This window comes from Triticum urartu, chromosome 4A, assembly GCF_056163025.1.
Source record: "Triticum urartu cultivar PI428250 chromosome 4A, HENAU_Tu73, whole genome shotgun sequence".
Lineage (NCBI taxonomy): Eukaryota > Viridiplantae > Streptophyta > Magnoliopsida > Poales > Poaceae > Triticum > Triticum urartu.
In genome coordinates this window covers 145,886,198-145,908,574 of record NC_141876.1, presented here as the reverse complement: position 1 = coordinate 145,908,574, position 22,377 = coordinate 145,886,198, and positions in this window count along the sequence as shown.

Below are 22,377 nucleotides of genomic sequence, written 5' to 3'. Positions count from 1 at the left end.
GGAGGAGCTGGCGATGCATGAAGACCTGTGCACTTCCTTGGAGCTGTTCAACTTGGCGAACAAGTGCGCCAGGGCTGACAAAGGGCGTCTCTCCCTCCTCGAGCTGCCTGCCACAGACCCTGAAGAGAAGAAGCTCAAGGCCTAGGAAGTGAAGCGCAAGGGGGCTGCAATGCTCGCGGCAGAACCAGACACCAAGCGGGGCAGAGATCAGCCTGAACCTCCCAAGGGCAGCCGGTACTGCGTGTACCACGACCTCCACACTCACAACACCAGCGAATGCCAAGAACTCCGAGCCGTGCGTGAAGGAAGGATCGGCCGTCGCCCTGACCGTGGTGACCGGGGATACGGCCGAGGAGGAGGAAGGAACGCAGGGTGCTGGGAAGACCATGGCCCGCGCCAGGGGTGGCGCGACCAACCTCGCGAGGATCGCTGGCAAGACCCACCTTGCGAGGGAGGCTGGAGGGATCAGCCTCGCGAGGATCGCCCGCAGGGCAACGCAGGCCTCCCGCCGCTGCCGCCGCAGCCAAGGAGAAATGAGGACCGCCACTAGGACGAGGAGGCTGGGGGCTTCCAGGAGCCGCGCGCAATCACCTGCATCCTGGGCAGAGCTCAAGCCCTAGCCTCTCAACGCATCTTCAAGCAGTTCACCCGCAAAGTGAATGCAGCCCTCCCCAGGCTCGAAGCCACGCGCCCTCTCAGGTGGTCGGCATGCGCCATCACGTTCAGCTCAGCGGACCAACTCAAGTCCTCCCGATGCTTTGCTCCCCAATCATCAGCAACGTGGTGCTCACCAAGACCCTCATCGATGGTGGGGCGGGGCTCAACGTCCTGTCCGTAGAGACATTCAACAACCTCCAAGTGCCCTACAGCCAACTCCAGCCAACCAAGCCTTTCTCCGGCATCACCGACGGCTCCATGGTCCCGATCGGGCAGGTCCACCTCCCTGTCACCTTCGGGGCACGCGACAACTACCGCACCGAGCTCATCGACTTCGACGTTGCTCACATCCGCCTGCCGTACAATGCCATCCTTGGGTACCCAGCGCTGGCCAAGTTCATGGCCGTGACTCACCACGGCTACAACATCCTCAAGATGCCAGGAAGCGGCGGAGTCATCACGGTGCCCTGTGAAGAGAAGGACGCGGTGTGTTCCCTGGAGCGAGCCTTTCAGGCCGCATCGCTGGAAGACCCGGATCACGGAAGCAGGAGGCTTCCCGAGGCCGCCCCCAAGAAGAAGAAGACATCGTCCGGCCTGGCCCCTCAGGAGGCAGGCCCCTCTGGGCCCGTGCCTGCCCAGGGGGAACCTCCTTCCATCGCATAGGAAAGCGCGCCCAGTGCCCTCCTCAGGCAGGGCTCGGGGGCTCTCCCCTGGAGGGCCACCGACCTAGCAAGGGTCATGAGGGAGGCGCTGGGGCACCACATGGAGGCGTGTTTCGAAGCACGTTTCCCTCAAGAAGGAGAAAGGCAAGGAGATCCAGACCCACAGGAGTTCGTCAGCAAGGCCATTCAGGAGTTCCAGGAGTCACGAGTCATGAGAGGCGCCCGCCACCTACCAGCAGTGGCTCCCCATCCAGGCGAGGATGGCGGGCTGCGCGTCTGCATCGACGTACTAGGGCTCAACCAAGTCGCCTCCCTGGAGCGCCTCTGGCCCTCGCGAGTGGGGCGCTGTGGAGGTCCACCCCACAGCTACGTTCGCATGCCTTACGGCTTGCCGAGAGCGGCTGACACACACCAGCGCCTCATGAGGGGCATCACGGAGGCACAAGAAGCCAGGCACTCCGCAGCCCTGGCGGAGATGAAGATGGCCCGGGAGGAACCGCCAGCTCCTCCGGAGCCTCCCGAGGCCCCTGGGCCTGGGGGCTCATGAGGATCGGCTTCCGCAGCCCACCGAGCCGGCTACACCAACACCCCTTCGTCTTCAACATCATCGGGTGACATCTTTCAAGTTTCACTTCCAGTTGGGCCCATCCCTGCGGCGTGTATCCCTTTACATTCCATGTTGTTAGCTTACCTTGTTGGGGGCGCCCTTTGGGCATCATGACCCCCAAGTCGCTCAGGCCTGACCCAGTGATCTCCGCATTCCCAGCATCTATTTGAACGAATCCACTCCTTCGCGGCTAATGTGCTTTACCTAGTTGCCTGCTCAGCTGACGCCAACTAACGGAGCTACTCCCAAATGGCACGACGCTTGCGCATGGGTCCGTCCCTGCAACGCCGACAAACCTGGATGGCTGAGCTCTGGCCGCGGCAGCCCCGCATAGCGCCACCTCGTCAAGCCTTTAGTGCCTCACTACCCTTCGGAAGCAACCAACGGCTGACCGTCAATTGTTATGGCAACCCCTTGCTTTTTCTATGATGAACCTGCAGGACCTCCTGAAGGAGCTGCGTCAGGCGAGGCTCTTGCTGCGTTTCCTTCGCTCTCGTCCGCGCGAACCGCTTGCATGTTAAAGGGGGGGTGCCTGAGCATCGTGACTCAGGGCTCCTACTGGCTCTCCAGCCCTCACCCTCTAGCCTTGACCTCGGCATCGCGACCTAGCATACCAGCAACGGCTGAGACTCGCTCGAGGGCCGGGACCCGAGGACGTAGAGCAGAAAGGGGAGGAAAGGCGAGAGGGGAGAGACACACGAGGACCTCGCCGAGCAACCTCGCACCTGCCGATGCATGGACCCGGCCACACACCAGAGAGCGGCCCCTGATCCTCGAGATAAGTTATCGCCCGGAAGCGCCAGCTACCGTGGCACCATCCCTGCACCTAATGCTATCCCATGTTAGCGACGTCGCTCCCCTTTCTCACCGAACGACGGCTGCTTGGGCGCCAAAGGGGACCTCCTGAGCATCGCGACTCAGGGGCTCTTACCGGACTCCGGGTCGCTCTCCTCCTGGCCTTGACCATGGCATCGCGACCTGGCATACCAGCGACGGCTAAAGCCGCCTTGGGACTGGGACCTGTCGGCGCAGAGCACCAAGCCCTCGTGAGGTTCGAAAGGGAGGACCGAGCTAAGACGGGATGAGCAACTCACGCAAATCTACGACAAGGGTTATATTAACAAAATAGGATCACAGGCACCTTACAAGCCCCCATGGGGCTTGTTTTTGGTTCCTCGCAGGGAACAGATCCTAAAGAGACGCAAACTACGCGCATCGCTACAAAAGACGCCATCATCAATAGTGGGCCGTCAAGCATCGACGCCAACCCCATCCAGATCAGAGTCGGCGGCGGCCTGACGAGCTCGCCCTGCTCCGGGAGCGGCGCGGGATCGGGGGCTCGTAGCTGTCGTCGCTCGTCTCCGGAGTCGCGAAGGGCTCGCCGGAGTCGCTGGAGCCTCCGACGTCTCCACCGCCCGAGGAGCCTCCAAGGGAGCGGTTGGCGAGCCCAGTCCTCGTCGCAGCAGGGCCCTGGCCGCCTTCACCGGGGTAGCACTCCACCCGGCGCCCGTTTGCGTCGAAGACCTTGAGGAGCATCACCGAAGCACCATCGTAGTCCAAGTGGATCGCGAAGACGCCCCTTGTCCTGCAAACCCGGGCGATCTCTCTCCAGCCCCGGGTCATGTAGACCTCGCCTGGGGGGACGACCACGACCTCTGCCTCGGTCGCGAGGGTGCTGCAGCCAGCGTGCTATAGCCAGAGCTCCAAGGGCTCCCCCTGCGAGATGACGGAGGTGAAGAAGGGAGGAAGACGGATCCAAGACTGAAGAGGAATGGCGACGTGGAGCACGAACTCTTGAGAGGAGCCCTCGGTGTGGACCCCAGGGGGGACGACCCACACCTTCGTGACCCGTCAGCGCCGACGGCGGCGCCGCCCGTGGTGGTCAGCATCAGCTCCTTCCAGGCCCTCGACGTGGGCGTACAATGACAGCGGGAACCCCGGCGGCGCCCGCTCGCCCCAAGGCCTCGACACCACCTGAAGGGCCCCCTCATTCGGGCCACGGTGGACATGCCGTTTCTTCGGCGGAAGTGGGTCTGGTCCCTCTCGGGGAGCCTTTCCCTTCTCTGCCGTCGAGAACCGGCGGATCGGAGCCATCACGGCAAGACGGAGCAAGAATCGGGAAGAAGGAGAAGCAAGGAGGGATGGACTGGAAGGGCGCACGACATTCCGTACTTATAACCGGCGGAGGCCAACCGCCGACCTCCACGATCGCAGGTAATCATGACCCATTTTGCATGCAGGTACTTGTCCAATCCGTGCAGTTTCCGAGGCGCCGTGGGGAAGTGGAGGCGCCCACGTCCAGTCAACCGCCGTGCGGCACCCAAGGCCGCAGGCTGTTAGGGCCCGCGGCGCTTCGCTCTAGCCCTTCCGCCTCCCTGCACGGCCAAGTCCGGGCGCGCCTTGGGCCCGGGGGCTACTGTCGGCGTTCTGGGAACGGGGGTCCCCAGACTTGCCTGCCTGCGGCGTGGCTCAAAGGGGGGCCTAGCACGGCCCATCTTCACCAACGCAAACTCAAGACCCTCGCGAGGGGCCAAGCCTCGCGGGGCAGACAACACGGAGCTTCCTCAGGCACGGCCTCGTCAGGCTGGCTCGCGAGGAGGCGGAGAGATCAAGGCGGGGTACCTCACGAGGTGCCCGTGACGCAAGCCATGACGACTCAGGGCGCCAGGCGGGTGCCAGCCCGCGCAGCGTCCTCCTTTCCTCTTTGGTGCAAAGGGGGCAAGCGCAGCCGCGGAGTACCGAGGCATCAGGCAAAGGTTGCCATTTCGGTGCAAGGAGACCAAGACCAGGAGGACTACGAGACGGAGATCACCATGGAGCCCAAGACGGCGTCATCACCAGAGCTTTGCGCAGGCGAAGACTACTTTTGTCAGGATAGCTGATACTTGCTGTCCCACTTCAAATTAGCCCGCCATTGTTGGCTCCCTTCCCACTCAATATTTGGGAAGAGGACCAGGGCCTCTATAAATAGGACCAGCCACCCACATGGCAAGGGGTCGGCCGGTTGGAAGCAGAGAGAGAGAGAGAGAGAGAAAGGTGACTGAACTCCTCCCAGCAGTTCATCGCCCCAGCCAAGAACAGACCCTCGCGAGGCTGTTCTTCCTTGTATTGTTCATCATCATCAGCCCAAGAGGCAATCCACACATCACACACTAGAGTAGGGTATTACACCACAAAGGTGGCCCGGACCAGTATAAACCCTGTGTCTCTTGTGTTGTTCTTTCTATAGTTTTGATCCTAGCACGGCGGAGGGGTGCAGGTAGGTAGGAGGCGAAATCTCCACGCGCACCCCAGTGTTCGAACCTCAAGGGTCTGCCGGAACCCGAAATCCGACAAGATCTATGCGTAGATGTTATATGCACGAGTAGAACACAAAGGAGTTGTGGGCGTGGGTATATACATATTGCTTGCCGTCACTAGTTGATTCTTGATTCAGCGGTATTGTTGGATGAAGCGGCTCAGACCGACTTTACATGTATGCTTACGCGAGATTGGTTCTACCAACATGCTTCGCACATAGGTGGCTGGTGGGTGTCAGTTTCTCCAACTTTAGTTGAATCGGATTCAATGAATGGGGTTCTTTCTGAAGATCAAAAAGCAATCACTATACCGTGTTGTAGTTTTTCGTGCGTAGGTAAGAATGGTTCTTGCTCAGCCCGTAGCAGCCATGTAAAACTTGCAACAACAAAGTAGAGGACATCTAACTTGTTTTTGCAGGGCATGTTGTGATGTGATATGGTCAAGATATGATGCTAAATTTTATTGTATGAGATGATCATGTTTTGTAACACAGTTATCGGCAACTGGCAGGAGCCATATGGTTGTCGCTTTATTGTATGAAATGCACTCGCCATGTAATTGCTTTACTTCGTCACTAAGCGGTAGCGATAGTCGTAGAAGCAATAGTTGGTGAGACGACAACGATGCTTCGATGGAGATCAAGGTGTCAAGCCAGTGACGATGGTGATCATAGCGGTGCTTTGGAAATGGATATCAAAGGCACAAGATGATGATGGCCATATCATATCACTTATATTGATTGCATGTGATGTTTATCCTTTATGCATCTTATTTTGCTGAGTTCGATGGTAGCATTATAAGATGATCTCTCACTAAATTTCAAGGTATAAGTGTTCTCCCTGAGTATGCACCGTTGCTACAGTTCGTCGTGCCGAGACACCACGTGATGATCGGGTGTGATAAGCTCTGTGTTCACATACAATGGGTGCAAGCCAGTTTTGCACACGCAGAATACTCGGGTTAAACTTGACGGGCCTAGCATATGCAGATATGGCCTCGGAACACTGAGACCGAAAGGTCGATCGTGAATCATATAGTAGATATGATCAACATAGTGATGTTCACCATTGAAAACTACTCCATCTCACGTGATGATCGGACATGGTTTAGTTGATATGGATCACGTGATCACCTAGATGATTAGACGGATGTCTATCTAAGTGGGAGTTCTTAAGTAATATGATTAATTGAACTTTAATTTATCATGAACTTAGTACCTGATAGTATTTTGCATGTCTATGTTGTTGTAGATAGATGGCCCGTGCTGTTGTTCCGTTGAATTTTAATGCATTCCTAGAGAAAGCTAAGTTGAAAGATGATGGTAGCAACTACACGGACTGGGTCCGTAACTTGAGGATTATCCTCATTGTTGCATAGAAGAACTACATCCTGGAAGCACCACTAGGTGACAAACCTGCCGCAGGAGCAATGCCAGATGTTATGAACACCTGGCAGAGCAAAGCTGATGACTACTTGATAGTTCAGTGTGCCATGCTTTACGGCTTAGAACCGGGACTTCGACGATGTTTTGAACGTCGTGGAGCATATGAGATGCTCTAGGATTTGAAGTTAATATTTCAAGCAAATGCCCGTATTGAGAGATATGTAGTCTCCAATAAGTTCTATAGCTGTAAAATGGAGGAGAATAGTTCTGTCAGTGAACATATACTCGGAATGTCCGGGTACCACAACCACTTGACTGAACTGGGAGTTAATCTTCCTGATGATAGTGTCATTGACAGAGTTCTTCAATCAATGCCACCAAGCTACAAGAGCTTCATGATGAACTATAATCTGCCAGGGATGGATAAGACGATTCCCGAGCTCTTCGCAATGCTAAAGGCTGCGGAGGTAGAAATCAAGAAGGAGCATCAAGTGTTGATGGTCAACAAGAACACCAGTTTCAAGAAAAAGGGTAAAGGGAAGAAGGGGAACTTCAAGAAGAACAGCAAGCCAGTTGCTGCTCAAGTGAAGAAACCCAAGTCTAGACCTAAGCATGAGACTGAGTGCTCTACTGCAAAGGAACTGGTCACTGGAAGTGGAACTGCCCCAAGTATTTGGTGGAGAATAAGGATGGCAAAGTGAAAGGTATATTTGATATACAGGTTATTGATGTGTACCTTACTAATGCTCGCAGTAGCGCCTAGGTATTTGATACTGGTTCCGTTGCTAATATCTGCAACTCAAAACAGGGGCTATGGATTAAGTGAAGATTGGCTAAGGACGAGGTGACGATGCGTGTGGGAAATGGTTCCAAAGTCGATGTGATCGCCGTCGGCACGCTACCTCTACATCTACCTTCAGGATTAGTTTTAGACCTAAATAATTGTTATTTGGAGCCAGCGTTGAGCATGAACATTATATCCGGATCTTGTTTGATGCGAGATGGTTATTCATTTAAATCAGAGAATAATGGTTGTTCTATTTATATGAGTAATATCTTTTATGGTCATGCACCCTTGATGAGTGGTCTATTTTTACTAAATCTTGATAGTGGTGATACACATGTTCATAGTATTGAAGCCAAAAGATGCAGAGTTGATAATGATAGTGCAACTTACTTGTGGCACTACCGTTTGGGTCATATTGGTGTAAAGCGCATGAACAAACTCCATTCTGATGGACTTCTGGAATCACTTGATTATGAATCACTTGGTACTTGCAAACCATGCCTCATGGGCAAGATGACTAAAACTCCGTTCTCCGGAACAATGGAGCGAGCAACAGAGTTATTGGAAATCATACATACGGATGTATGTGGTCCAATGAACATGGAGGCTCGCGGCGGATATCGTTTTTTTCTCACCTTCATAGATGATTTAAGCAGATATGGGTATATCTACTTAATGAAACATAAGTCTGAAACATTTGAAAAGTTCAAAGAATTTCATAGTGAAGTGGAAAATCATCATAACAAGAAAATAAAGTTTCTACGATCTGATCATGGAGGAGAATATTCTAGTTACGAGTTTGGTCTTCATTTGAAACAATGCAGAATAGTTTCGCAACTCACGCCACCCGGAACACCACAGCGAATGGTGTGTCCGAATGTCGTAATCGTACTTTACTAGATATGGTGCAATCTATGATGTCTCTCACTGATTTGCCGCTATCATTTTGGGGTTATGCTTTAGATACAGCTGCATTCACGTTAAATAGGGCACCATCTAAATCCGTTGAGACGACACCTTATGAACTGTGGTTTGGCAAGAAACCCAAGTAGTTGTTTCTTAAAGTTTGGGGCTGCGATGCTTATGTGAAAAAGCTTCAGCCTGATAAGCTCAAACCCAAATCAAAGAAATGTGTCTTTATAGGATTCCCAAATGAGACTATTGGGTACACCTTCTATCACAGTTCTAAAGGCAAGATATTCGTTGCTAAGAATGGATCCTTTCTAGAGAAGGAGTTTCTCTCGAAAGAAGTGAGTGGGAGGAAAGTAGAACTTGATGAGGTAATTGTACCTTATCCCTTATTGGAAAGTAGTTCATCACTGAAATCAGTTCCAGTGATTCCTACACCAGTAAGTGAGGAAGCTAATGATGATGATCATGAAACTTCTGATCAAGTTACTACCGAACCTCGTAGGTCAACCAGAGTAAGATCCGCACCATAGTGGTACGGTAATCCTGTTCTAGAAGTCATGTTAGTTGACCATGACGAACCTACGAACTATGAGGAAGCGATGATGAGCCCAAATTCCGCAAAATGGCTTGAGGCCATGAAATCTGAGATGGGATCCATGTATGAGAACAAAGTGTGGACTTTGGTTGACTTGCCCGATGATCGGCAGGCCATAGAGAATAAATGGATTTTCAAGAAGAAGACTGACGCTGACGGTAATGTTACTATCTACAAAGCTCGACTTGTTGCAAAAGGTTTTCGACAAGTTCAAGGAGTTGACTATGATGAGACCTTCTCACCCGTAGCGATGCTTAAGTTCGTTCGAATCATGTTAGCAATTGCCGCATTTTATGATTATGAAATTTGGCAAATGGATGTAAAAACTACATTCCTTAATGGATATCTTAAAGAAGAGTTGTATATGATGCAACCAGAAGGTTTTGTCGATCCAAAAGGTGCTAACAAAGTGTGCAAGCTCCAGCGATCCATTTATGGACTGGTGCAAGCCTCTCGGAGTTGGAATATACACTTTGATAGTGTGGTCAAAGCATATGGTTATATACAGACTTTCGGAGAAGCCTGTATTTACAAGAAAGTGAGTGGGAGCTCTGTAGCATTTCTGATATTATATGTAGATGACATATTATTGATCGGAAATGATACTAAATTTATGAATAGCATAAAAGGATACTTGAATAAGAATTTTTCTATGGAAGACCTCGGTGAAGCTGCTTATATATTTGGCATCAAGATCTATAGAGATAGATCAAGACACTTAATTGGACTTTCACAAAGCACATACCTTGATAAAGTTTTGAAGAAGTTCAAAATGGATCAAGCAAAGAAAGGGTTTCTTGCCTGTGTTACAAGGTGTGAAGTTGACTTAGACTAAATGCCCGACCACTGCAGAAGATAAAGAGCAAATGAAAGTCATTCCCTATGCTTCAGCCATAGGTTCTATCATGTATGCAATGTTGCGTACCAGACCTGATGTGTGCCTTGCTATTACTTTAGCAGGGAGGTACCAAAGTAATCCAGGAGTGGATCACTGGACAGCGGTCAAGAACATCCTGAAATACCTGAAAAGGACTAAGGATATGTTTCTTGTTTATGGAGGTGACAAAGAGCTCGTCGTAAACGGTTACGTTGATGCAAGCTTTGACACTGATCCGGATGACTCTAAGTCACAAACCGGATACGTATTTTTTTAAATGGTGGAGCTGTCAGTGTTGGGGAACGTAGTAATTTCAAAAAAATTCCTACACACATGCAAGATCATGGTGATGCATAGCAATAAGAGGGGAGAGTATCGTCTACGTACCCTCGTAGACTGTAAGCGGAAGCGTTATGACAACGCGGTTGATGTAGTCGTACGTCTTCACGATCGACCGATCCCTAGTACTGAACGTACGGCACCTCCACGATCTGCACACATTCAACTCGGTGACGTTCCGTGAACTCACGATCCAACAGAGTTTCAAGAGAGAGTTTCGTCAGCACAACGGCGTGATGACGGTGATGATGATGCTACCGGAACAGGGCTTCGCTTAAGCACCGCTACGATATAACCGAGGTGGATTATGGTGGAGGGGGCACCGCACACGGCTAAAAGATCAACTGATCAACTTGTGTGTTCTAGGGTGCCCCCTGCCCCCGTATATAAAGGAGCAAGGGGGGAGGCCGGCCGACCCTCCTAGGGCGCGCCAGGAGGAGTCCTCCTACTAGTAGGAGTAGGACTCCCCTTTCCTACTCTTACTAGGAGGAGGAAAGGAAGGGGAAAGGGGAGAAGGAAGGAGAGGAAGGAAAGGAGGAAAGGGGGGAGGCCCCCTAGTCCAATTCGGTTTGGGCTAGGGGGGCCACGCGCCCTGCCTTGTCTTGCCTCCTCTCTTCCACCACTTGGCCCATGAGGCCCAATACTTCTTCCCCCGTATTCCCGTAACTCCCATGTACTCCAAAAAATAGCCGAATCACTCGGAACCTTTCCGATGTCCGAATATAGTCGTCCAATACATCAATCTTTACGTCTCGACCATTTAGAGACTCCTCGTCATGTCCCTGATCTCATCCGGGACTCCGAACTACCTTCGGTACATCAAAACACATAAACTCATAATACCAATCGTCACCGAACGTTAAGCGTGCGGACCCTACGGCTTCAAGAACTATGTAGACATGACCGAGACTCGTCTCTGGTCAATAACCAATATCGGAACCTGGATGCTCATATTGGTTCCTACATATTCTACGAAGATCTTTATTGGTCAGACCGCATAACAACATACGTTGTTCCCTTTGTCATCGGTATGTTACTTACCCGAGATTCGATCATCGGTATCTCAATACGCGGTTCAATCTCGTTACCGGCAAGTCTCTTTACTCATTTTTAATGCATCATCCCGCAACTAACTCATTAGTCACATTGCTTGCAAGGCTTATAGTGATGTGCATTAGCGAGAGGGCCCAGAGATACCTCTCCGACAATCGAAGTGACAAATCATATTCTTGATCTATGCCAACTCAACAAGCACCATCGGAGACACCTGTAGAGCACCTTTATAATTACCCAGTTACATTGTGACGTTTGGTAGCACACAAAGTGTTCCTCCGGTACCCGGGAGTTGCATAATCTCATAGTCATAGGAACATGTATAAGTCATGAAGAAAGCAGTGGCAACAAACTAAACGATCATCGTGCTAAGCTAACGGAATGGGTCAAGTCAATCACATCATTCTCTAATGATGTGATCCCGTTAATCAAATGACAACTATGTCTATGGCTAGGAAACTTAACCATCTTTGATTCAACGAGCTAGTCAAGTAGAGGCATACTAGTGACACTCTGTTTGTCTATGTATTCACACATGTACTAAGTTTCCGGTTAATACAATTGTAGCATGAATAATAAATATTTATCATGATATAAGGAAATAAAAATAACTTTATTATTGCCTCTAGGGCATATTTCTTCAGTCTCCCACTTGCACTAGAGTCAATAATCTAGTTCACATCTTTATGTGATTAGTTCACATCTCCATGTGACTAATACCCAAAGGGTTTACTAGAGTCAATAATCTAGTTCACATCGCTATGTGATTAACACCCACAGAGAGATCATGTTTTCCTTGTGAGAGAAGTTTAGTCTATGGGTCTGCAACATTCAGATCCGTATGTATTTCGCAAATTTCTATGTCTGCAATGCTCTGCACAGAGCTACTCTAGCTAATTGCTCCCACTTTCAATGTGTATCCAGATTGAGACTTAGAGTCATCTATATTGATGTAAAAAGCTTGCATCAACGTAACGCTTTACGACGAACTCTTTTATCACCTCCATAACTGAGAAATATTTCCTTAGTCCTCTAAGGATAATTTTGACCGTTGTCCAGTGATCTACCCCTAGATCACTATTGTACTCCTTTGCCAGAATCTTGCTAAGGTATACAATAGGACTGGTAAACAGCATAGCATACTTTATAGAACCTATGAGTGAGGCATAGGGAATGACTTTTCATTCTCTTTCTATTTTTTGCTGTGGTCGGGTTTTGAGTCTTTACTCAACTTCACACCTTGCAACATAGGCAAGAACTCCTTCTTTGACTGTTCCATTTTGAACTACTTCAAAATCTTGTCAATGTATGTACTCATTGAAAATATATCAAGCGTCTTGATCTATCTCTATAGATCTTGATGCTCAATATGTAAGTAGCTTCATTGAGGTCTTTCTTTGAAAAACTCTTTTCAAACACTCCTTTATGTTTTCCAGAAAATTCTACATTATTTCCGATCAACAATATGTCATTCACATATACTTATCAGAAATGTTGTAGTTCTCCCACTCACTTTGTTGTAAATACAAGCTTCACCGCAAGTCTGTATAAAACTATATGCTTTGATCAACTCATCAAAGCGTATATTCCGACTCTGAGATGCTTGCACCACTCCATAGATGGATCGCTGGAGCTTGCACATTTTGTTAGCACCTTTAGGATTGAAAAGACCTTCTGGTTGCATCATATACAACTCTTCTTTAAGAAATCCATGAAGGAATATAGTTTTGACATCCATTTGCTAGATTTCATAAAATGCGGCAACTTCTAACATGATTCAGACAGACTTTTAAGCATCGATACGAGTGAGAAAATCTCATCGTAGTCAACACCTTGAACTTGTCGAAAACATTTTGCGACAATTAGAGCTTTGTAGATAGTAACACTACTATCAACGTCCGTCTTCCTCTTGAAGATCCATTTATTCTTAATGACTCACTGATCATCTGGCAAGTCAATGAAAGTCCATACTTTGTTCTCATATATGGATCCCATCTCAGATTTCATGGCCTCAAGCCATTTCGCGGAATATGGGCTCATCATCGCTTCCTCATAGTTCATAGGTTCGTCATGGTCTAGTAACATGACTTCCAGAAAGGATTACTGTACCACTCTGGTGCGGACATACTCTGGTTGTTCTATAAGGTTCGGTAGTAACTTGATTAGAAGTTTCATGATCGTCATCATTAGCTTCATCACTAATTGGTGTAGAAATCACAAGAACTGATTTCTGTGATGAACTACTTTCCAATTCGGGAGAAGGTACAATTGCCTCATCAAGTTCTACATTCCTCCCATTCACTTCTTTCGAGAGAAACTTCTTCTCTAGAAAGGATCCACTCTTAGCAACAAAGATATTGCCTTTCGGATCTGTGATAGAAGGTGTACCCAACAGTTTCTTTTGGGTATCCTATGAAGACGCACTTTTCCGATTTAGGTCTGTGCTTATCAGGCTGAAACTTTTCACATAAGCATCACAACCCCAAACTTTAAGAAACGATAGCTTAGGTTTCTTGCTAAACCACAATTCATATGGTGTCGTCTCAACGGATTTAGATGATGCCCTATTTAACGTGAATGCAGCTGTCTCTAATGCATAACCCCAAAAGAACAGTGATAAATCGATAAGAGACATCATAGATTGCACCATATCTAATAAAGTACGGTTATGACGTTCGGACACACCATTACGCTGTGGTGTTCCAGGTGGCATGAGTTGCGAAACTATTCCGCATTGTTTTAAATGAAGACCAAACTTGTAACTCAAATATTCTCCTCTACGATCAGATCGTAGAAACTTTATTTTCTTGTTACGATGATTTTCCACTTCACTCTGAAATTCTTTGAAATTTTCAAATGTTTCAGACTTATGTTTCATCAAGTAGATCTACCCATATCTACTCAAATCATCTGTGAAGATCAGAAAATAACGATACCCGCCGCGAGCCTCAACACTCATCGGACTGCATACATCAGTATGTATTATTTCCAACAAGTTTTTTGCTTGCTCCATTGTTCCAGAGAACGGAGTCTTAGTCATCTTGCTCATGAGGCATGGTTCGCAAGCATCAACTAATTCAATCAAGTGATTCCAAAAGCCCATCAGCATGGATTTTCTTCATGCGCTTTACACCAACATGACCTAAACGGCAGTGCCACAAATAAGTTGCACTATCATTATTAACTTTGCATCTTTTAGCTTCAATATTATGAATATGTGTATCACTACGATCGAGAATCAATAAACCATTCACCTTGGGTGTATGATCATTGAAGGTTTTATTCATGTAAACAGAACAACAATTATTCTCTGACTTTAAATGAATAACCGTATTGCAATAAACATCATCAAATCATTCATGCTTAACACAAACACCAAATAACATTTATTTAGGTTCAACACTAATCCCGAAAGTATAGGGAGTGTGCAATGATGATCATATCAATCTTGGAACCACTTCCAACACACTTCATCACTTCACCCTTAACTAGTCTCTGTTCAATATGCAACTCCCGTTTTGAGTTACTAATCTCAGCAACTGAACTAGTATCAAATACTGAGGGGTTGCTATAAACACTAGTAAAGTACACATCAATAACATGTATATCAAATATACCTTTGTTCACTTTGCCATCCTTCTTATCCGCCAAATACTTGGGGCAGTTCTGCTTCTAGTGACCAGTCCCTTTGCAGTAGAAGCACTTAGTCTCAGGCTTAGGTCTAGACTTGGGCTTCTTCACTTGAGCAGCAACTTGCTTGCCATTCTTCTTGAAGTTCCCCTTCTTCCCTTTTCCCTTTTCTTGAAACTAGTGGTCTTGTCAACCATCAACACTTGATGCTTTTCTTGATTTCTACCTTCGTCGATTTCAGCATCACGAAGAGCTTGGGAATCGTTTCTGTTATCCCTTGCATATTATAGTTCATCGCAAAGTTCTAGTAACTTGGTGATAGTAACTAGAGAACTCTGTCAATCACTATCTTATTTGGAAGATTAACTCCCACTTGATTCAAGTGATAGTAGTACTTAGACATTCTAAGCACATGCTCACTAGCTGAGCTATTCTCCTCCATCTTGTAGGCAAAGTGCTTGTCAGAGGTCTCATACCTCTCGACACGGGCAAGAGTATGAAATACCAATTTCAACTCTTAGAACATATTATATGTTCCATGGTGTTCAAAACGTCTTTGAAGCCCCGATTCTAAGCCGTCAAGCATGGTGCACTAAACTATCAAGTAGTCATCATATCGTGCTCGCCAAACGTTCATAGCGTCTGCATCTGCTCCTGCAATCGGTCTGTCACCTAGCGGTGCATCAAGGACATAATTCTTCTGTGCAGCAATGAGGATAATCCTCAGATCACGGATCCAATTCGCATCATTGCTACTAACATCTTTCAACTTAGTTTTTCTCTAGGAACATATCAAAATAAACGGGTAGCTACATTGCGAGCTATTGATCTACAACATAGTTATGCAAATACTATCAGGACTAAGTTCATGATAAATTAAAGTTCAATTAATCATATTACTTAAGAACTCCCACTTCGATAGACATGCCTCTAGTCATCTAAATTATCACATGATCCAAATCAACTAAACCATGTCTGATCATCACGTGAGATGGATTAGTTTTCAATGGTGAACATCACTATGTTGATCATATCTACTATATGATTCATGCTTGACCTTTCGGTCTCCAGTGTTCCGAGGCCATATCTGCATATGCTAGGCTCGTCAAGTTTAACTCGAGTATTCTGCGTGTGTAAAACTGTCTTAACCTGTTGTAGATGAACGTTGAGCTTATCACACCCGGTCATCACGTGGTGTCTTGGCACGACGAACTTTGGCAATGGTGCATACTCAGGGAGATCACTTTTACCTTGAAATTTAGTGAGAGATCATCTTACAATGCTACCGCCGAACTAAGCAAAAATAAGATGTATAAAAGATAAACATCACATGCAATCCAAATATGTGACATGATATGGCCATCATCATCTTGTGCTTTTGATCTCCATCTGCAAAGTACTGTCATGATCTTTATTGTTACCGGCATGACACCATGATCTCCATCATCTTGATCCTTTTTCAATGTGTCGTCACATGGTCGTCTCACCAGCTATTGCTTTTGCAACTATTGCTATCGCATAGCGATAAAGTAAAGCAATTACATGGCACTTGAAACTTCTGTAATAATGAGACAACCATAATGCTTTTGCCAGTTGCCGATAACTTCAACAAAACATGATCATCTCATACAACAATTTATATCTCATCACGTCTTGACCATATCACATCACAACATGCCCTGCAAAAACAAGTTAGACGTCCTCTACTTTGTTGTTGCAAGTTCTACGTGGCTGCTACGGGCTGAGCAAGAACCGTTCTTACCTACACATTAAAACCACAACTATAGTTCGTCAAGTTAGTGCTGTTGTAACCTTCAACAAGGAGCGGGCGTAGTCAAACTCGGTTCAACTGAAGTCGGAGAAACTAACACCCGGCAGCCACCTGTGTGCAAAGCACGTCGGTAGAACCAGTCTCGCGTAAGCGTACGCGTAATGTCGGTCCGGGCCGCTTCATCCAACAATACCGCCGAACCAAAGTATGACATGCTGGTAAGTAGTATGACTTGTATTGCCCACAACTCACTTGTGTTCTACTCGTGCATATAACATCTACGCATAAACCTGGATCGGATGCCACTGTTGGGGAACGTAGTAATTTCAAAAAAAATCCTACGCACACGCAAGATCATGGTGATGCATAGCAACGAGAGGGGAGAGTATCGTCTATGTACCCTCGTAGACCGTAAGCAGAAGCGTTATGACAATGCGGTTTATGTAGTTGTATGTCTTCACGATCGACCGATCCCTAGTACCGAACGTACGGGACCTCCGCGACATGCACACGTTCAGCTCGGTGACGTCCCGTGAACTCACGATCCAGTAGAGCTTCGAGGGAGAGTTTCGTCAGCACAACGGCGTGATGATGGTGATGATGATGCTACCGGAACAGGGCTTCGCCTAAGCACCACTACAATATAACCGAGGTGGATTATGGTGGAGGGGGCCACCGCACACGGCTAAAAGATCAACTGATCAACTTGTGTGTTCTAGGGTGCCCCCTGCCCCTGCATATAAAGGAGCAAGGGGGAGGCCGGCCGTCCCTCCTAGGGCGCGCCAGGAGGAGGAGTCCTCCTCCTAGTAGGAGTAGGACTCCCCTTTCCTACTCCTACTAGGAGGAGGAAAGGAAGGGGAAAGGGGAGAAGGAAGGAGAGGAAGGAAAGGAGGAAAGGGGGGCCAACCCCCTAGTCCAATTCGGTGTGGGCTAGGGGGTCGCGCGCCCTGCCTTGTCCTGCCTCCTCTCTTCCACCACTTGGCTCATGAGGCCCAATACTTCTTCCCCCGTATTCCGTAACTCCCCGGTACTCCAAAAAATATCCGTATCACTCGGAACCTTTCCGATGTCCGAATATAGTCGTCCAATATATCGATCTTTACGTCTCGACCATTTCAAGACTCCTCATCATGTCCCCGATCTCATACGAGACTCCGAACTACCTCCGGTACATCAAAACAAATAAACTCATAATACCAATTGTCACCGAACGTTAAGCGTGCGGACCCTACGGGTTCGAGAACTATGTAGACATGACCGAGACTCGTCTCCGGTCAATAACCAATAGCGGAACCTGGATGCTCATATTGGTTCCTACATATTCTACGAAGACCTTTATCGGTCAAACCCCATAACAACATACGTTGTTCCCTTTGTCATCGGTATGTTACTTGCCCGAGATTCGATTGTCGGTATCTCAATACCTAGTTCAATCTCGTTACCGGCAAGTCTCTTTACTCATTCTGTAATGCATCGTCCCACAACTAACTCATTAGTCACATTGCTTGCAAGGCTTATAGTGATGTGCATTACCAAGAGGGCCCAGAGATACCTCTCCGACAATCGGAGTGACAAATCATATTCTTGATCTATGCCAACTCAACAAGCACCATCGGAGACACCTGTAGAGCACCTTTATAATCACCCAGTTACGTTGTGACGTTTGGTAGCACACAAAGTGTTCCTCCGGTACTCGGGAGTTGCATAATCTCATAGTCGTAGGAACATGTATAAGTCATGAAAAAAGCAGTAGCTACAAACTAAACGATCATCGTGCTAAGCTAACCAAATGGGTCAAGTCAATCACATCATTCTCTAATGATGTGATCCCGTTAATCAAATGACAACTCATGTCTATGGCTAGGAAACTTAACCATCTTTGATTCAACGAGCTAGTCAAGTAGAGGCATACTAGTGACACTCTGTTTGTCTATGTATTCACACATGTACTAAGTTTCCGGTTAATACAATTCTAGCATGAATAATGAACATTTATCATGATATAAGGAAATAAAAATAACTTTGTTATTGCCTCTATGACATATTTCTTTAGTCACTTGGTGCAGTTCCAAGCAGAGCGTCGTGGTAGGATCTACGTGTGAAGCGAAGTACATAGCTACTTCGGAAGCAGCAAATGAAGGAGTCTGGATGAAGGAGTTCATATCCGATCTAGGTGTAATACCTAGTGCATCGGGTCCAATTAAAATCTTTTGTGACAATACTGGTGCAATTGCCTTGGCAAAGGAATCCAGATTTCACAAGAGAACCAAGCACATCAAGAGACGCTTCAATTACATCCGCGATCAAGTCAAGGAGGGAGACATAGAGATTTGCAACATACATACGGATCTAAATGTTGCAGACCCGTTGACTAAGCCTCTCTCACGAGAAAAACATGATCAGCACCAAGACTCCATGGGTGTTAGAATCATTACAATGTAATCTAGATTATTGACTCTAGTGCAAGTGGGAGACTGAAGGAAATATGCCCTAGAGGCAATAATAAAGTTGTTATTTATATTTCCTTATATCATGATAAATGTTTATTATTCATTTTAGAATTGTATTAACCGTAAACTTAGTACATGTGTGAATACATAGACAAACAGAGTGTCACTAGTATGCCTCTACTTGACTAGCTCGTTGAATCAATGATGGTTATGTTTCCTGACCATAGACATGAGTTTTCATTTGATTAATGGGATCACATCATTAGATAATGATGTGATTGACTTGACCCATCTGTTAGCTTAGCACGGTGATCATTTAGTTTGTTGCTATTGCTTTCTCCATAACTTATACATGTTCCTATGACTATGAGATCATGCAACTCCCGAATACTAGAGGAACACTTAGTGTGCTATCAAACTTCACAGCGTAACTGGATGACTATAATGATGCTCTACAGGTGTCTCCGATGGTTTTTGTTGAGTTGGCATAGATCGAGATTAGGATTTGTAACTCCGTGTATCGGAGAGGTATCTTTGGGCCCTCTCGGTAATTCACATCACTATAAGCCTTGCAAGCAATGTGACTAATGAGCTAGTCACGGGATGTTGCATTACGGAATGAGTAAAGAGACTTGCCGGTAACGACATTGAACTAGGTATTGGGATACCGATGATCGAATCTCGGGCAAGTAACATATCAATGACAAAGGGAACAACGTATGTTGTTATGCGGTTTGACCGATAAAGATCTTCGTAGAATATGTAGGAACCAATATGAGCATCCAGGTTCCGCTATTTGTTATTGACCGGAGATGAGTCTCCGTCATGTCTACATAGTTCTCGACCCGCAGGGTCCGCACGCTTAACGTTCGTTGACGAACACAATTATGAGTTTATGTGTTTTGATGAACCAAAGGTTGTTTGGAGTCCCGGATGTGATCACGGGATGACGAGGAGTCTTGAAATGGTCGAGAATAAAGATCGATATATTGGAAGCCTATGTTTGGACATCGGAATGGTTCCGAGTGAGTTCGGGCATATACCAGAGTACCGGGGGGTTACCGGAACCCCCTGGGGAGTATATCGGCCCTAATGAGCTTTAGTGGAGAGAGAGATAGAGGCAGCCAGGGCAAGCCGCGTGCCCCCTCCCCTTCTGGTACGAATTGCACTTATTCCGTGAATCAATACTATTTTTAGGCAAAGAGGAAACCAAGTTTTAGCACGAGCTCTAATCGAAAACGGGAATGGCTTCAATTTAACAATATCATTGTCCACATCTTTCTTATTTTACATATCACACAAATCAACAAAGTTGTTTAGATGGGTAGTGGCATCTTCACTAGGAAGGCAAGAAAACAGATCTTTCATGACAAGATTCAGCAAAGCAGTATTAATTTCACAAGATTCAGCATCGGTAAGAGGAGCAATCGGAGTGCTAATAAAATCATTATTATTGGTATTGGAAAATTCACACAATTTACTATTATCCTGAGCCATCATGACAAACAATCCAACACACAAGCAAGCAAGAGGCAAGCAAAAAGAGGCGAACGAGAAAAAGGCGAGCAGAAAAGAGGGCGAATAAAACGGCAAGGGTGAAGTGGGGGAGAAGAAAACAAGAGGAAAATGGCAAATAATGTAATGCGAGGGATAAGAGTTTGTGATGGGTACTTGGTATGTCTTGACTTGATGCAACCTCCCCAGAAACGGCGACAGAAATCCTTCTCGCTACCTCTTGACCATTCATTGGTTTTCCCTTGAAGAGGAAAGGGTGATGCAGCACAGTAGTGTAAGTATTTCCCTCAGTTTTTGATAACCAAGGTATCAATCCAGTAGGAGGTAACACACAAGTCACCTAGTACCTGCACAAGCAAACAAGAACCTCGCAACCAACGCAATGAAGGGGTTGTCAATCCCTTCACGGTCACTTACGAAAGTGAGATCTGATAAAGATAATAACATAAATATTTTTGGTATTTTTATGATATGGATTGCAAAATAAAGATTGCAAAATAAATGGTAATAGAAATAGCAAATTGATATGGAAATAATATGATGGAAGATAGACCCAGGGGCCATAGGTTTTACTAGTGGCTTCTCTCAAGATAGCAAATTCTACGGTGGGTGAACAAATTACTGTCGAGCAATTGATAGAAAAGCGAATACTTATGAGAATATCTAGGCATGATAATTTATATAGGCATCACGTCCGCGACAAGTAGACCGAAACGATTCTGCATCTACTACTATTACTCCACACATCGACCGCTATCCAACATGCATCTAGAGTATTAAGTTCTTAAGAACAGAGTAACGCATTAGGCAAGATGACATGATGTAGAGGGATAAACTCAAGCAATATGATATAAACCCCATCTTTTTATCCTCGATGGCAACAATAAAATATGTGCCTTGCTGCCCCTGCTGTCACTGGGAAAGGACACCAGAAGATTGAACCCAAAGCTAAGAACTTCTCCCATTGCAAGAACAATCAATCTAGTAGGCCAAACCAAACTGATAATTCGAAGAGACTTGCAAAGATATTTAAATCATGCATAAAAAATTTCAGAGAAGAATCAAATATTGTTCATAGATACTCTTGATCATAAACCCACAATTCATCGGATCTCGACAAACAGACCGCAAAAAGAATTACATCCAATAGATCTCCAAGAGAATCAAGGAGAACTTTGTAGTGAGATCCAAAGAGAGAGAAGAAGCCATCTAGCTAATAACTATGGACCCGAAGGTCTTTGGTAAACTACTCACACATCATCAGAGAGGCTATGGTGTTGATGTAGAAGCCCTCCGTGATCGATTCCCCCTCCGGCAAAGCACCGGAAAAGGCCCCAAGATGGGATCTCACGAGTACAGAAGGTTGCGGCGGTGGAAATAGGGTTTCATGGTAACCTGGATGTTTTCGGGGTATATGGGTATATATAGGAGGAAGAAGTACGTCGGTGGAGCTGCGAGGGGCCCACGAGGGTGGGGGCGCGCCTACCCCCTGGGCACGCCTCCCTGCCTCGTGGCCTCCTCGCTTCTTTCTTGACGTCCACTCCAAGTCTCCTGGATCACGTTTGTTCCAAAAATAACTCTCCCGAAGGTTTTATTCTGTTTGGATTCTGTTTGATATTCCTTTTCTGAGAAACGCTGAAATAGGCAAAAAAAACAACAATTTGCACTGGGCCTTTGGTTAGTAGGTTAGTCCCCAAAATAATATAAAAAGGTAAATTAAAGCCCATTAAACATCCAAAACAGATAATATAATAGCATGGAACAATTAAAAATTATAGATACGTTGGAGACATATCAGCGCGCCATAGAGGGCCGACCCTCCCCCCTCCTCCACTCCT